We start from the raw sequence: 15587 nt of genomic DNA, 5'->3' as shown, positions 1-15587 counted from the left end.
CTTGCTCAGTCCTAACAAATGTTTCACCCCTGTTTAATTAAACTTAGAAAGAGTACAACCCAAATCATACACAAACCCCTGAAACATTTCATGAAAATAGTTTATAACCTCTCATGTTTATAAGTAATGGAAAATCCTACATTTCAAATGCAAAAGGCTATGCAGTGCATTGCTTTCAGGAAGAGCTGAAGAAGGTCCAGGGTTAATGTATTTCAGTGATATCAATTACTAGAGTAAAGGCACAAAACCAGACAAATTAGAAGTTAAGATGACTAAAAGACTTCCTGACCATGCACTGAATGGTCAGTGGAAGAGTCTTCAAAGCAGAGGTGGCAGAAACTTTACCGATGGAGATGTTTAAAGTGAGGCCATACACACACATGTACAAACATAATAATTTAGCATAGAAACATGTAGACTAAGTCAACCATATCTTTCTCATTTCAGATCTCAACATCTGAACACTCACTCACTGAGATGCTGCTAGCAATGTCCACAGATAGCAAGATCATCTTAGATAGGTAGGCACACCTTGCACAGTGCTTGCAATTCACTGCAAAAGATACAGCTAGCAACTAGTGATAACTCCTCATGTCTTTCCAACGTAATACATCTGTGTATATTAATACATTCTTTCCTATTCCACTTTAAGCGCAGGACTACTAATTCATCAGTAAATTCCTTAAACTTAAATTCCCTATGTGTACATTATCAAATCAAAGGAAAAAAGCTTGTTTAACTTGGTATTTATATAAATAGGTATATATATAAATCTATAAATTTATATAAAGAGGTAAGTGTTTGCACTACCAGATTTGATGGTAGGGATTCTCCAGGTTATTGTTACTTTGGTTTTCCAGCCAAAAGATTCCATTTAAAGCTTCATCTCTGGCCACACACATACAAATTATATATATATGTCATGAATCCTTATGTCTCCGAGACCTGCTCATGTGCTTTAGAGAGGAAAAGATCATCACTGTGTGGATTTCTCTCCTATCCAGGGCCTCGACTAATCACACTGGCCTTTGAGCAAGCTACCAGCTCCATCTGTTCTGGCAGACATTAAGGAAGGTCCAACACAGCAGAAGATGCATTCTTTGTTTGGGAGAACAGGCTGTGAAGGGGGAATTTTCATCCTTATTAGGGCAACCTAGCAGTGATTAATGTGACATGATGTCACAGGAGAAGCACTGGTTTTGAGACTGATTTTTGTTTGTAACTCTTTGCAACGTGTTGGTTTAGATTTCTGTCAAGTGTCTCAGAGAGTTTCACATGACCACTTTCCTCTCTTAAGTTTTTAACTTGACTTACATATACATGTGGAGAAAGGCTGGTATATGCCAGTGTGCCATCTGGACAGAAAATGGGGCAGGATAGTTACAAAGTAGAACTTATTTTTCTTCCCTCATTAGGATTTCCAGGCATTTCAAATGGGTACTTCAGAAATGCCATTTGGAGTATTACAAAGGGGAAATAAACTGTAGTGGAAAAATGTGTGCATATACAAGTGTGCGTGTGCAAATACACATGCAAAGATGGTTTATGTTTTGTTCCTGAACCCTTCTGTGAAAAAGGAAGGGTTGTTTTAGTAGAAACAGATTTCAGACTTCCCTTTGAAAAACTTGCCCATAGTAATTTGGCACGTGAAATCAAGAGGCTGTGGCAGTTCAACTCAGTAAAATTGCCATACATGTGGATCCATCTGCCCAACAACATCAGTCATGACATGCACACAAAAGAGGCTACACATGTACCTTCCAAGGGGTGAAATATTTATTAGCAAAGACACGGCAGGCTTACCAAATGTTTTCATTCAGCGATCTGAGTTTTTAAAGGCTAACACTTCCCCTTGGTACCCACTCATGGCCTCTGGGAGCTCCACGAGCGCTCCCAGCGCGGATCATGCCGTACAGAGAGCTGCACACACCACGCAGGACACGCGCTTTCAGTCATGAAAAGCGGTAGCGACCACACAGCTACGTGCCTCCCCGTTCGCATCAGGCAGGGACTCACTTCCAGCTGGGTCGCATGCCGCGGCCATGCGAACTTCACAGCAACAGCAAGGATCAGCCCCGGATCTTCTTGCTCTCAAAAGCACATGTGCCTAATGTCCCCCCAGGGAAGGCTCGCTGGGAGCTGCCAGAGCACAGTTCAGAGGACTGTGAAAGACAAACCAGATTTCTGATTCCCTTCCACGGCTTTTGCTTTTCCTCTTGCTAAACAATTGATCATTGCACGTAAGGGTCTTGAACCAGAATAGTTCCTTGTGCCCCCTGACTGACTATTAACAACCTGGATTCTCTGTAATAAACAGTGGATAACGAACACTGAAACAGTTCCTATGGTGTCAGCTGTGCCACTGTGGTGAGTCAGCTCAACAAAAGGGCTGCTGGGCGAAAGAAAGAGGAAAACCAATAATGGCAGGACAAGCCATCCTCAGCCCACATGAGGTATTGTAAAGAGACAATGACAGGGCACGAAGGAGTCCGGGGTAGCGGGGACCAAACTACTGCAGTAGACTTGAAGGAACACATCATCCAAGGGAGAAGACGGCTCCTCCAGGGAACCAGGCTAATGTGGGAATGCAGTGAAGAAGTTGAGTGATGGCTGGTTTCTAAGGAAAGCAGAAGTAAATGCCAGCTGTTCACAGTTTTAAAATAATTTCTTACCAAATGTACTATTCTTTATTGGTAAAGTAAATGTGAGTTTGGTTTATTTCAGAGCAAAGACTTCTGAAAGGGAGATCTGCAAGTATTAGATTCCAGTTGCTGTACTGGGTAGGACATGATAAGGCATCGATACCTATTAAAATGTGAACTGTAGAGTATCAGCTGCTATTAAGAATAAATGTGAACATCATTAAAACACTGAGAATGCTGTACCCACTGAGATAGAAGGAAACACTTGAGCACCTCTGAAATCCTAAACAGTTCAGGAATCTCTGTACACTTGCCTTAAGTCCCTTCTCTGAAGTTAAATACATGCTTAAGAGTCCAGAGTCCAGGCAGGAAGAGCATTCAAAGTGAAAAGTGGCAGGATCTTCAGAGCATAAATCTGCCTAGCAGGGGAGTTTTCCTAATCCTGAAGCAGCCCTTCCCAGGCAGCGTGGGTGTGTGTCTTCCAGCCCCAGAGAGTTACTTAACCCTAAAGTTACATACAAACACAAGCATCTTTGTTTAGACATTTCAATGCAACCTATCCTGGAAAAGAAAACAGCTGTAAGGTTCTAGTTGCCCTTTCCGTATGGCAGCAGTGTACTTTTGTTTCATAGGTTTCTGGTAAAAAAAGGAAGATTATGTAGCAACAGGACTTCAATTAATAATGAAAAAAATTACATCAGTAAATAAGTAAGTGAAAAAGACTTGTTTTCCCCTAGTTTATACCTCATGGTTTAGTACTGTTTTTGAAAGAATTGTCTCCTTTTTGATAGAGACAGAACTCCAGACACTGCAGGGCAGATCGGTGCTATTTGAAATAACAGATATAAAAATTGTACAATGAAAATGAATTTAGGTACACTGTTTGCATCACCTATGTGCATTTATTAGATCTGTCCTTCCTGTGTGTCTGCAAAGTGCCTTCCAAATGCTGCGACTGCAAGCAGCTCGTATCAGGTAGAAAGTTAAGGTTCAGGTTAGCTAAAATTTGTAGTTAGTTCTGACATAATCTGAACATAATCTGAATCTTTCAAATCCTAACTCCTAACTAGCAGAATGTGATCTTCTGTGGAGGACTTCAGGTTTACCAGATGCAATTCCAATGTATTTCATAAGCATTATTCACACTAACGATGCTGTACTTCCAGAAGATAGAACAAATACGTGTTTTCATTTTATAAACAAAACTGAGTTTGCTTCTGATTCAACGACATAATAAATACACCACAGTTACAGCAGCCACAACTCATCACTGACCCCTTATGCCATGGGTGCTGCCCTGGTTTGCAATCAAATCTGTTGGCTCTGGACCCCAAATTTCCTGTGCGAAAACATGAAAGCAGGGTTGGACAGTGGCCCAGTACTGAATTGGGATTTCCTGAGCTCGCCATGCTGCCTGCCACCAAAATATAGTCAAAGTAGCCCAGCCCAGCTCAGTCTTGCTCAGCAAAGCACTGAGAGGACAAACCCCTGTATATCCACTGTCACAAGACAGTTTAGCCTTAAGCATAAAGGAAAGAGCTTTACAATTACATAATTACATGTACTACTTGAAGTCAGGGAAAGAAAAATTACTTCTCTCATCTGAGCAAAGGCCCAAGTAATCACTTGAGAAACAAAATGTCAAGCAAGAAGCATCTCCAGGGTACTGAGCATTCCCAGAGGAAGCGAGAGACACATTTCTTCTCAGGAGATTTTCCCACCGGCAGAAAGCAAGGCCATCATGCAGCATGCAGTTTACATAGCAAAACATTGAACAGATCCCAGTAGTAATAGATCAGTTGAGCTTTTTTTGGGGGGGTGATTGTTTTGGTTTGGTTTTTATCTAGTTCATAAACCTGAAATTAAATATCTACAAACAGTATTTTATATTATTTTCCCGGTGATATGGCTTTTTCTTTGCCATTTAAAAAAGAAGAGCCAGGATTGCAATGCAAGATCTCATCAATATCAAAACAAGACTGCAGTGCAGACATCTCCTTTAACATACATTATTATATTATATGAAAGGAATTGGGAAACATGATAAAGTTGTAATAACTTAATTCACAAGAGTTGGTTTACTGTTGAATTGTCCCCTAGAACATGTCCCAGAGTACAGGAAAGGGAGGCTCTGTCTAGTCCTTCATGCATCAGCCAAAATTGGATTTGTCACAAAAATGGAGAAACACCTAGACACCCAAAATAGATGCTCTATTTTGATATAACATTTCTTTACTGAGTGCTAAACCCCAACATGCTAAGGAGAAAGACCATTCTTTGTTTTCTCTGTATAAGACAACGAAGCCCTGGAAAATTACTTTTCTTTCCTCAGTCTAGTCCTAAGTTTTGGTGACCCCCCACATACACATGCACACCCCCCCTCTTTCCTCTGACTATCATCAGCCCTGTCCTCTCCCGCTTCTTGTCCCCACATGAGCAACTCAGTGTCAGCATGGAGCTCCTGGTCTGGAGTTCACCCTTCTTCGGGAAGCAACGTGACCATGGTGCCACACAGTAACCCAGCACTGGCAGTCTTCTCTGGTGATCAGCCTAGCAAAAGAAAATTGGAGATGTAATTGAATTCCAAGAAATATTAAAAACAACATACTATTGAAAAGCTACATAAAATAGGCTGTGAGAAGACAGAGGAGGTAAGGTTTAAATTCCATGTCTTGCCTCTTACACTGCTGAGGTTTCTAGGATAAGTGGGTTTGGGGGTTTATTTCTCTCTGGGATAGAAATGTCTGACCACTCCCAGAATGGTATTCATTCTTAAATATTTGTGGCCTGAAATTTGACTGAAGATGGTAGACTTCTTTTTGTTTAACCTAAAGACTTAACCCAGATTTTAATGTCATGGTAAAACACGACTGTGAAACATTTCATACTTTTGTTTCCAGCTGAAATTAAGGAATCACAGAAGTTGAGACAGCAATACTTTACATTTGCCTTTCTCTTAATGGCATCTTTCATTGGATTCGTGACAAATCTTGCTGGAAATATGTTTATCACACCAGATGAAGCAGCCAACTGAAACTATTTCTGACAGACTGTAAGATAAGATGAAATTATAGCCATAGGAATCAATTCTTGTTAGTGATCAAGACTGGAGGCTGTTTATCAGACTGGCTTCACAAGAAACCAAACCATAGAAATTTACAGACATTGATTCCTTTCCACACACTATAAAGCTTTGGGAGAATGGAAAATTAGAATAAACATTTTTTACTCTTTGTGTATATATCTACACAAATGCATGTCTGTATGTAGCTGAAGGAGCAATTTCAGCAGTGAAGATTAACAGATATGCTACATTTGTCCTGCATTATGATCTTCTAAAAACTGCAAGGGATTTCTTTGGAAAACCTTTAAAAGATGGATCCTCACCTCTGCTGCGCTGCTGTCTGGATGGAAGAGGATGTAGAGCAGATCAAGACTCATTTAAGAAATACAACGTATTCTTTCTGATAGAACAGTATTAAGAAATAAGCCACTGAGACAGTATGTCATCCTTCAGTGATAAGGAACTATTAGATCATGCTTCAATCAGAAGAGAAGGCATATTGCAGCGTATTTCTTTTTGCACTCATCAGTAAGAAGGGCCAGTCATTCACCAGATATTTTTGCAATCCATTCTCTGAATTTCCCAGCAAATGTATTGTTCCATAACTTAGCAATGTCCTACATCAATAGTCATTTCTCTTACTGAAAGATATGGGACAGCATTCAAATGAAACTCAATTGCCTTCCTCATACTTTCATCCCTGTTTTGGCTGAGGCAGACAGAGATAGTAAGGGACAAATAGAGATATTCAATAAACACACCCATCATTTTGTTCGATGAAGAGAAAAATCGTGGATGGATGAACAAACTTCCCTGACTATTAAGGGTAGCTGGGAGCATTGCATTCTTCAGTATTGCTGGCCTGTCACCTTGGGGAGTTTATTTCCACATAAATCAAATATTAACCAGACAGGGTAATAGTGTTCTCACTGTTACAAAGGAGGCAGCTGGCCAGCTCAAAAGGACTAAATCTCTTTTCCTCTGGGACATATGGAAATGGTCATTACAAGACAATATTTATTTATAAACACACTTGGCCCCGTCAATTGGGCTTGAATATATAGAGGAATGGAGCTTATTAGTAAGATAAAGCTTTCCCATGACCTATAGAGGACAAGGCGTAGGGACCACAGATGTTCCGTATTAGAAAAGCTGGAAAATTTATGTCAATGGCCATGAAAAGCTCAGTTTGAAAATAAGTAAATAAATAAATAAGGAGGTCACCAGCAAAGACAAGGTTAAGCACACTGGAAAATGGATCTTCCAGGATATTTAACCTTTATTTATTTAATTAAGTGGAACAGATTCCAGGCCCAACTGCATGTGTCTCTCCTGAGCAACTCAGCTGAAGTTACCAAAATTATTCTGGACTTGCACCAGTGCAGAGCCAGGCAGATGGCAGCCTACATGGTGGCTGCTCTGTCATGCAGGTGAACACACATACATAAGCCAGAAAAAGCTACACAAAAACTTCATGAGAACTGATTCAATTTTTATTTAGCAGGGTTTAGTTCTTCAGACTGTGCAAATTGGCTTGTCTAAGCCCATGGATCACCTCTGCTTACACCAGCTCTGAATAGGGCCCTGACCAAATGCAACCAACCATATCACATCCTGGCTGGCCCAAAGCCTTGAATCAAAGGTTTTGTGTATCTATGCAGACTGTGCTCATGAAAGCCAGTGAACACAGGTTGATGTTGTTTGCACAGCTGCAGGCTCACTGTACACCCATGGTCTGCCTCGTGGCCTCTTTCTGCGTCTCAGGTACTTCTTCCTCCAGCATGACATGGAGCAATCAAACCAGCATCTCCTCACCTATCTGTACGTCAGGGGACTTTCCTGTCACACACTAGCTCCTTGGTCACTCTTGGTCCCCCCATCTGCCAGAGGGTCCTGGCTAGTTACCTTCCAGTAGAGACTTCTGAGAGACATCCAGCATGGACTACTGCTTTTTCCAATTATTAAAATGACCTTTTCATGTTCCCGGCCACTCACTGATGCAGCAGGAACTAGAAAAAAAATCCATGTTTTTTCTAGGTAGGACTGAGAGAAGTCCCATTAATCTGCAGGAATGGGAGTGAGGCCACAGAGCACCTGGGGTGGTGAGACATCTTCCCTACCACAGTTTTGCAATTAAAATGCTACAGCTGTCTCGTGGCTGAGAGCACCACAGATGTGTGAGGGACTGACTGACTGACCACCATCAGGCAACTGAAGTCCAAGTTCTTCTAAACCCTTATGGTGCTGCAGGAGATTTCCAGCTGTTCTTGACTTCAGAAGGCCAGGAAAGTGTTCACACAAGTACAAAAGTATCAGTGCATCATTACGCTTATTTTACCTCACTTTGTATTTCTCCCTAAGCACCTTGTCCCGCAGATATTCCCCCTGTCAGCTCACTGTAGTCAAAAGCTACCCAGCTTTTCCCAAGACACGGAGAAGGCTGTATGTCCTCAGCTAACTGTTTACAGAGGCATGGGCCCAGGCCAACATGCTCCCATTCTCCTGAGACCCACCAGTGTGCACCTTCCTGGCAGCACAGAGCTACCTGGTTTGCACCATGGTGGATTTTCTGACTGGCAAGAGCCAGAAAGTGCAGAGATGGGGTGGGCAGCCATCCTGCCTCTCCTGAGGCAGCAGCTAGTGAGGTGATGGAGGAGCAGAGGACTACAAGCACCTCAAAAATGGAGCAGGTGGACATCTACTAAAGATCTGAAATTGTTGTGCTAAAAAAACAAACAGACCACACTGCAGTTCAATGTTTTTTTAGTATTGTTTCCCATGGTAGGAGAGGTATAAAATATCAGTCTGATTACAGAAGCTGAGGCTGGGTCTACTGCAAGGGCAATTACTGAATAACTTTTCTCTTTTTCTGTGAGTTTGATTTAGTTTACACTGACAGAAAAAATCCCACAGTGCTGGTTTGCAGTCATTTTCCTTACATTTGCTCTGTTTCAAATTTTCTAGGGTTTTTTTTTAAGAGTAGTTAAGAAGAAACAAGACACTTGAAGTATGTTTAAACCTCTCCCTTATGAGAATTCAAACAATTCCTATTACTTGTCAATGCTAAGGGGAAAATTATAATCTGGAGTGTAATAATATCTGCAATATGGACTTTGTTGGGTATCGTATGTTCAGTTCTGTGTTTGATCCATTGAATCTTGATGGGAATATTTGCTACTGAAAGTAAAACAGGATCTATGATAGTTTATTATTTCCAATAAAAATATAAGAAAGAAATCAAATTATCAGCATTTTTATAGTACATCACCCCTGAGTATTACCAAATGTATCACAAAGAGGAACTGCAATCATTTCCGTAGACAAGTGATACTTTCGTCACTTCTTCAACTCTCCTTTGCCATCATTTTTCCCTCAAACTTATTTGGAATTTTTTCACTGGTCAATGAAAAACAAAACTCTTGTAGTATATCATGGTCCTCTTAAAATCCTACAATATAAGACAATATACAGAATTACTGAAGAGTTGAGGTTGGAAGTCAACTCTGGAGATCACCTAGTCTAAACCTTTCATTTAAAGCAGGGTGAATTACAGCAGGTTTCCCAGGACCATGTCCAGTTGGGTTTTGAATATCTCCAAGGATATAGATTTCACAAACTTTCTGGCAACTTATTTCAGTGTTCTGTCATGGTTACAGCAAAAAAAAAGTGTTTTCTTATGCTTAAGTGGAATTTCTTGTATTTAATTTTCTGTCCATTGCCTCTTGTCCTGTCACAGGGCATCACTGAAAAGAGTTTGGCTCTCTCTTCTTCATCCCCTCCCATCAGGATTTTATACACATGGATAAGATCCCCCAAGCCTTCTCTTCTCCAGGCTGACCAGTCTCAGCTCTCTCAGCCTTTCCTCGTATGAAAGACGCTCCAGTCTGTTAACTATATTCATGGCCTTTTACTGGACTTGCTCCAGTATGTCCATGTCTCTCATATTGGGAAGTGCAGACCTGGACCCAGAACACAAGTTGTGTCTCACCAGAGCTGAGTAGAGGGGAAAGGTCACCTCCTTCAACATACTGCCAGTGGTCTGCCTAAGGCAGCCCAGGATGCTGTGGGCCTTCTTTGCAACAAGGGCACATTGCTGGCTCCTGGTCAACTTGTCCACTACCACCACCCTCAGCTCCTTTTCCACAGAGCTGTTCTCCAGCCAGTCAGTCCCCAGAGTGTACTGGTGCATGGGGTTATTCCTCCCCAGGGCAGGACTTTGCATCTCCCTCTGTTGAACTTCATGAGATTCCTCCCTGCCCAGTTCTCCAGCCTGTTGAGGTTCCTCTGAATGGCAGCACAACAATCTGGTCTATCAACCACTACCACCAGTTCTGCATTGCCTGCAAACATGTTGAGGGTGACACCACTATGCCCCCTCATCCAGGTCATTCACAGGATTTTCAAACAGTATTAGCCCCAGTAGCAGTTCCTGGGGTACACCACTAGTGACTGGCCTCCACTGGACTTCATGTCACTTATGACAACCATTTGATCCTGGCAGGCTAGCCAGTTTTCAGTTTATCTCACCGTCCACCTATTTAAACCATACTTTATCAGTTTGTCTATGAGGCTGTTATGGGAGACAGTGTCAAATGCTTTGCTGAAGTCAAGATAAACAATATCCACTGATCTTCCCTTATCTACCAATCTGGTCATCTCATCACAAAAGGTTATGAGGTTGGTCAAGCATGACTTCCCCTTTGCAAATCTGTATTGACTATTCCTAGTCATCTTCTTGTCCTTAGTATGTTTGCAAATTATTTCCAGGATTAGTTGCTCTGTCACCTTCCCATGGATCAAGGTAAGGTTGGCTGGCTTGTAGTTCCCCGGATAGTCTTTCTTGCCCTTCCTGAAGATAGAGGTGACATATGCTTTCTTCCAGTCCTCAGGAACCTCCACTGATTGCCACAACTTTTCAAAGATAATCAAGAGTCACCTCACAATGACAATGCCTAGTTCTTGCGAGAGCAACCCATCAGGCCCTGTGGACTTGTATATGTCCAATTTGTTTAAATACAAGTATGTCTTCTTAGGGAAGGAAAATACTGACATTTACTCATTTGTTTTTATTTTTTTTTTAACTCATCTGTTTTACTTCTACAAACACTGGTGCTGAGCTTGGCATCTCACAGTTTGCAAATTTTTAAGTCAACCCATTACCTCATTAATGGAGTCAGAAGTTAAGAGACTTCACTTCTTCCATGCTGCATTCTTCACCTTCATCCCTCAAGGTATTCTGGTTTCTAAAACATGAAAAATGGGAGATTAAATCAATTTAATGTTGTTCTTTGTGCTTTTGCTTGTAATGAGAATTCAGAGCATGTCTGTGTGCATTATTTACTCTCATTCCCCTTCAAAGGACCAGCAATGTTTCTGACACCAGCTCCCTGTTTTGACACTAACCTCTCCAGTTCTCACAGAGGCTGTTTTATGTGGAATTAGAAACACTGATTCATCCCAATTAGTCTGTGCTCAGAGCCATTCCTCATCTTCCCATGCGAGGTTCTGAGTAACCCACAAAGGAAAAAATACTATCACAATGCAACTTTTCTTTCCAAATCCTCTGCTGTCCCTGGATACCACAGGAGCCCATTTCAGCCACAGTAGGGACAAAGATATTTATTTTGATTTATGCTTTCCTATCTGCTCCCTCTTAGCCACAAGAAGCTGATCTTCAAGCAGATGCATCATCTCTGCGTATCTCTGCTCTGCAACCAGACAGTGACCTATTTCAGAAGTCAAACTGAGATCAAATGTTACTCTCTGGTTCATGGGTAAAAAAACTTTGAATCACAAGAGTAACTAGAGGAAAAAGATGCCCATCCTGCACACTGCTGTGTTCACAGTGAGTACAGTTGGTTCCTTTCCCACACATCTTTGCTGTTTATTTGTTTTTTGATTAAGCTAACATCCATTTCAACAGCTGGATCCTTGAGAGTTTTAAAACATATTAAGGAATCAGCTAACCCATTAACAAGAAAATAGGAGAAAGAAAAATTGTAACCTAGCAGATGCTGAAGCTTGTTTTTCTCCTTGTGGCTCCATGTACTCGAGGAAGTGGTGAGGTAAATGCATGTGGGAATATTTCGCAAAGCATGCAAATGACAACACAATGTGTGCTGGTCCGGTTAAAAATTTGTTACATCAAGGAGAAGAAGGAGAAGGAGAAGGAGAAGGAGAAGGAGAAGGAGAAGGAGAAGGAGAAGGAGAAGGAGAAGGAGAAGGAGAAGGAGAAGGAGAAGGAGAAGGAGAAGGAGAAGGAGAAGGAGAAGGAAAAAAGAGATAAAAGGCCTCAGCCAATAGTCTTTGTTTCAACAAATTAAAGCTGGAGCCATCAACCATAAACAAACCAGTTTTAAGGTTGGGTCTGAGTCTCAGAGTTCTTATTAATGAACTTCTATCTCATGGTCAGACTGAGGCTCTTAAATCAAGGTACAGAAATAACACGGCAATAGACCCTTCCAATATTTAAGGGTATTTAGACTTGAACTCTATAACCTCAGCTTCTTGCCACATCTCCCTTTCCCCTTCTTTTGCATGATTCTCTGCACTCTAAAGCCACTAGCTGAAGTTATCAAGCCATAAATTTGTCTTTGTTCAATATATCATCACAACATCCATTAAACAAACTTTCTGTTTCTTTTTATATTCCTTATAGAAATAATGCAGAACTTTGCCTTAGCAAGGAATGATTAAATGCAACACATCTGTAGTTTGTTGTTTGGATCATTTGTCTTTCTAAACAAGGTCTGCCAGTTATTTGTCTCAGATGGAAACCAGTGAACCTTTAAAAAATGGGTAAAAAAGGAAGGATTGGGCTGAGAATTAATCAACTTCTTAGTACCTGCCTTAAACTTGATCAACCCAAATCTGTGTTATTTTTTATGGCTACCCGTATTCCTGGTACTGGAGCTATCAAGTCACTTGGTAACGGGCTCAATCTGATTCCAACAGAAATAAAAGAAAAGGAGTGCTTTCACACATGTGCTGCCCTAGAAATAGCCAACACCGTGTGAAAGGCTCTACTTTGTTATGAAACACTGCACTAGCAGTCATTTGGCCACAGTTTGTTTAAAGAGCAGTGGAGGCAGGGAAAACATAAAAGAAAACGCAGTTTTACATCTATTCAGGATGGAGGCACAGTTATTTCCAAACAACAAAAAGATAACGTTGCTAAGTGCAGTTTCAAAGTTGACTTGCCTGTTAAACACATCCAGGTTTAAAAAAAAAAAAAAAAAAAAAAAAAAAAAGAAAGAAATAGAGAAAGCTTTAAAATTTTAAAAAGCAATGATAATCACATGCTAATGTTCCAAAAGCAATTTATGTGCCAACTTTAACTAATTCATAATACACACACACACACACAAGTATTTTCTTCTAGGATGCAGCATGCTAGAGAAGTCTCTCTGCAGCGTGCATGATGGGTGAGGCTGTGGGGAGGCTCTCTGGAGCTGTCTTGGCCAGTCCTGAGAGACCAGCTCTTGTATGTCCTATAACCCCAGAAAAACAGAGATTGCAGGGTGTAAGCCTCTAGATCAAAACCAGTGGCACTTCTTGGACAGAAATTGGTGAGCAGTCTGCAGTGGAGCAGCCAATGGAAGGAGAGATACTAATTTTAAAAAATGATCATTCAACCTGATACAGAGAATTTCTGTGGTATATTTCAACTGCCTTATTCATATCCTTTAAAAAAGGGCTAAGATTGCATGGCCTTGTCCAATTCTTTGATCTTGTAAGTGCAGATTTCCCTTATTAAGAAAAAGACCCCCAGTTTAGCCTAAGCTATGCATGGGCTCAGTAGCTGATGTTCTCATAGACACCAGGCCCTGAGCTGGTTCAACTGGCAAACCATACATGCTGGTAAGAGTCTGCTCCCCTTGTCTCCTGCATCAAATAAAACCCAGTGCAGGTCATTCTGGGTTTCTGAGGATACTTTTGCATTGCTTGAATCCTTTGCCACAAAGAAAGGGGACTAGAAAGTCTATTCTTCTGGTTGGGAAGCAGAAAACATTGCAGAAGTTCTAGTCAACAAATCTGATTATAAAGGCATGGACCTAAGAATAAAGTATGTCAAAACTCACATTTAATCAGAAATCCATGCTCTCATGCTACAGAAGACCAATTTATATATATAAATATATATTTTTATATATATATGTATATATAGCAAATATGAATGAGTATGTATAAAAAGACTTCTTGACATGATCAGAGATTGTAAAAATAATCTAAATTATTGCCATTTTTGAGAGACAGGATTTCAAAGAGAAATAAGCAACTCCATGAGCAGCCAAACTAATGACATCTTTCATAAGGATTCTATGGTTTTAGTTACTTGACTTTGGTGTCCAAGGATGTAAGATTCCCAGGTGATATTGAGCATATTTGGGCATTTATTTATAAAGGCATTCACCTGTGTAGGTTCTCTACTGACTAAAAAGATGTAGGCTTACACTACAACTCTTTCCTCAGTAAAAATACTAATAAAGTCTCTCTCTTCCACTCGAATATTAATTTTCACAAAACTTGTAGTATCTTAGTTATTCTTGAAACCTCTACTGTTTGCAGTTGATGGTAGCCAAAGGTTTCAAACACTGCTAGGGAGAGAGGAGGAAGGAAGGGACACATACACATAGGCACATCAGTCGCATTTGCCTTGTTTTCATCTGCAAAAACTCTGTAACATAGTTTCAGGGCATGAAAAACAGTAAGATTTGGGTTTTTTTTTTTTTGTTTTTTTTTTTGATCTAGGGAGAAAAGTGATGAAAAGGATAACAATTAGCTTCATCTTTGTGAAGACCCAATGATCTTGGACCAAGGTAACACAAACAAAAATATGAGTTACACAAGTAACAGAAACAACATACCTGGGAAGAAGCGAATGTGTCAGACCATGGTAAGGTAGAAGATATCTCCAGCCTGCTTTCCCAAGCCTATGAGGAAGGAGTACAGGGTCCCTTGCCATGACAAAGTGAAGGAATGCTTCGCCAAATCTCCGTGCTGGGACATCCAGTCTACAGGCGCGAGTACCACAGCTGTTGAGAGAGTTTGATTCTGTGGGTAATCACTGTCATCATTGGGCATCCTGGTTCTATTTCTCACTTGAATGTATGTTTCATTAATGCTAGCTACCAGCTCTTGTTCTGACTTTGTCAGATTAAGGAGCACTTTAATGTAATCTTTGTCTATTTTTCTCTCAGAAACTACTTGTCTGCCTCTTAAAGTCACACCTCAATAAATGGAACAGATTTAAGTTTTCCTTAGGTTCCCTGTTTTCTTTAGCACTGCGTCAGTTTTTGTGACACTGGTTCAATCACCCCAGTTTTTCAGCTCTCTTTTTAAAAAACAAACACTACAAATCTCTGACTTATTCCTACGTCGGGCTCACAACTATCATGCAACAATACAACTGTAGCTCCTTGCTGCTACTTACTGCACCCTTATTCCTATGTCTGTGAATCATTGTTTGTCCTTTTACCATGGTGTCAGATGGCATTCTGATTTTGTCCCCACTGACCTCAGCATTTGGTAAAGGCTTGCAGTGTCTCCTCAGTCTGCTTTTCTGTTTATCCTTTCCTGCTGTGAGTTTGGGCATAGCTAGGGCAGCCAAGAGCTTTGAGTAACAAAACATAAGGACACAATATAAGAACAAAAGGGTATATGTACTCAATCCGACCAAATGTTCCTCTAACTCACTAGGTTAGAGGAGGTTGTCACGATCACATGTGATATCTCTTCTTAATGGCTTAATACAACAGATACTAGCTGTGAGGACTTGCCATTAAAAGGTTTTGTTGAGCTGGGAGATGGATCTGCACTCTACCTATTTATTACCCAGAAGTACACTGGCCCTTTTCCAGAGAAAAAATGTCCCAAAGTGG

At 40.8% G+C, this 15587-nt stretch overlaps 1 long non-coding RNA gene across 3 annotated transcripts in view; it reads right to left on the bottom strand.

The window, feature by feature from the left end:
• Nucleotides 1-1758: 1758 nt before the first annotated feature.
• The window catches only part of LOC116960009, a 105268-nt gene continuing 91439 nt past the window's right edge, over nt 1759-15587 (bottom strand). For 2 of the 3 annotated variants that reach the window (XR_004406135.2, XR_004406136.2), the window contains 3 exons: nt 14574-14741; nt 10867-10949; nt 1759-5192 (listed from right to left, as the gene is read on the bottom strand). This is a non-coding gene — a long non-coding RNA (uncharacterized LOC116960009). The remainder of the gene's footprint in view (nt 5193-10866; nt 10950-14573; nt 14742-15587) is intronic. The other variant, XR_004406137.2, reaches the window with a different exon arrangement.

Source organism: Tyto alba, unplaced genomic scaffold (assembly GCF_018691265.1).
Source record: "Tyto alba isolate M040663 unplaced genomic scaffold, T.alba_DEE_v4.0 Super-Scaffold_21, whole genome shotgun sequence".
NCBI lineage: Eukaryota > Metazoa > Chordata > Aves > Strigiformes > Tytonidae > Tyto > Tyto alba.
Note: the sequence above shows the minus strand (reverse complement) of the source record. Positions and strands in the feature narration are given on the sequence as shown.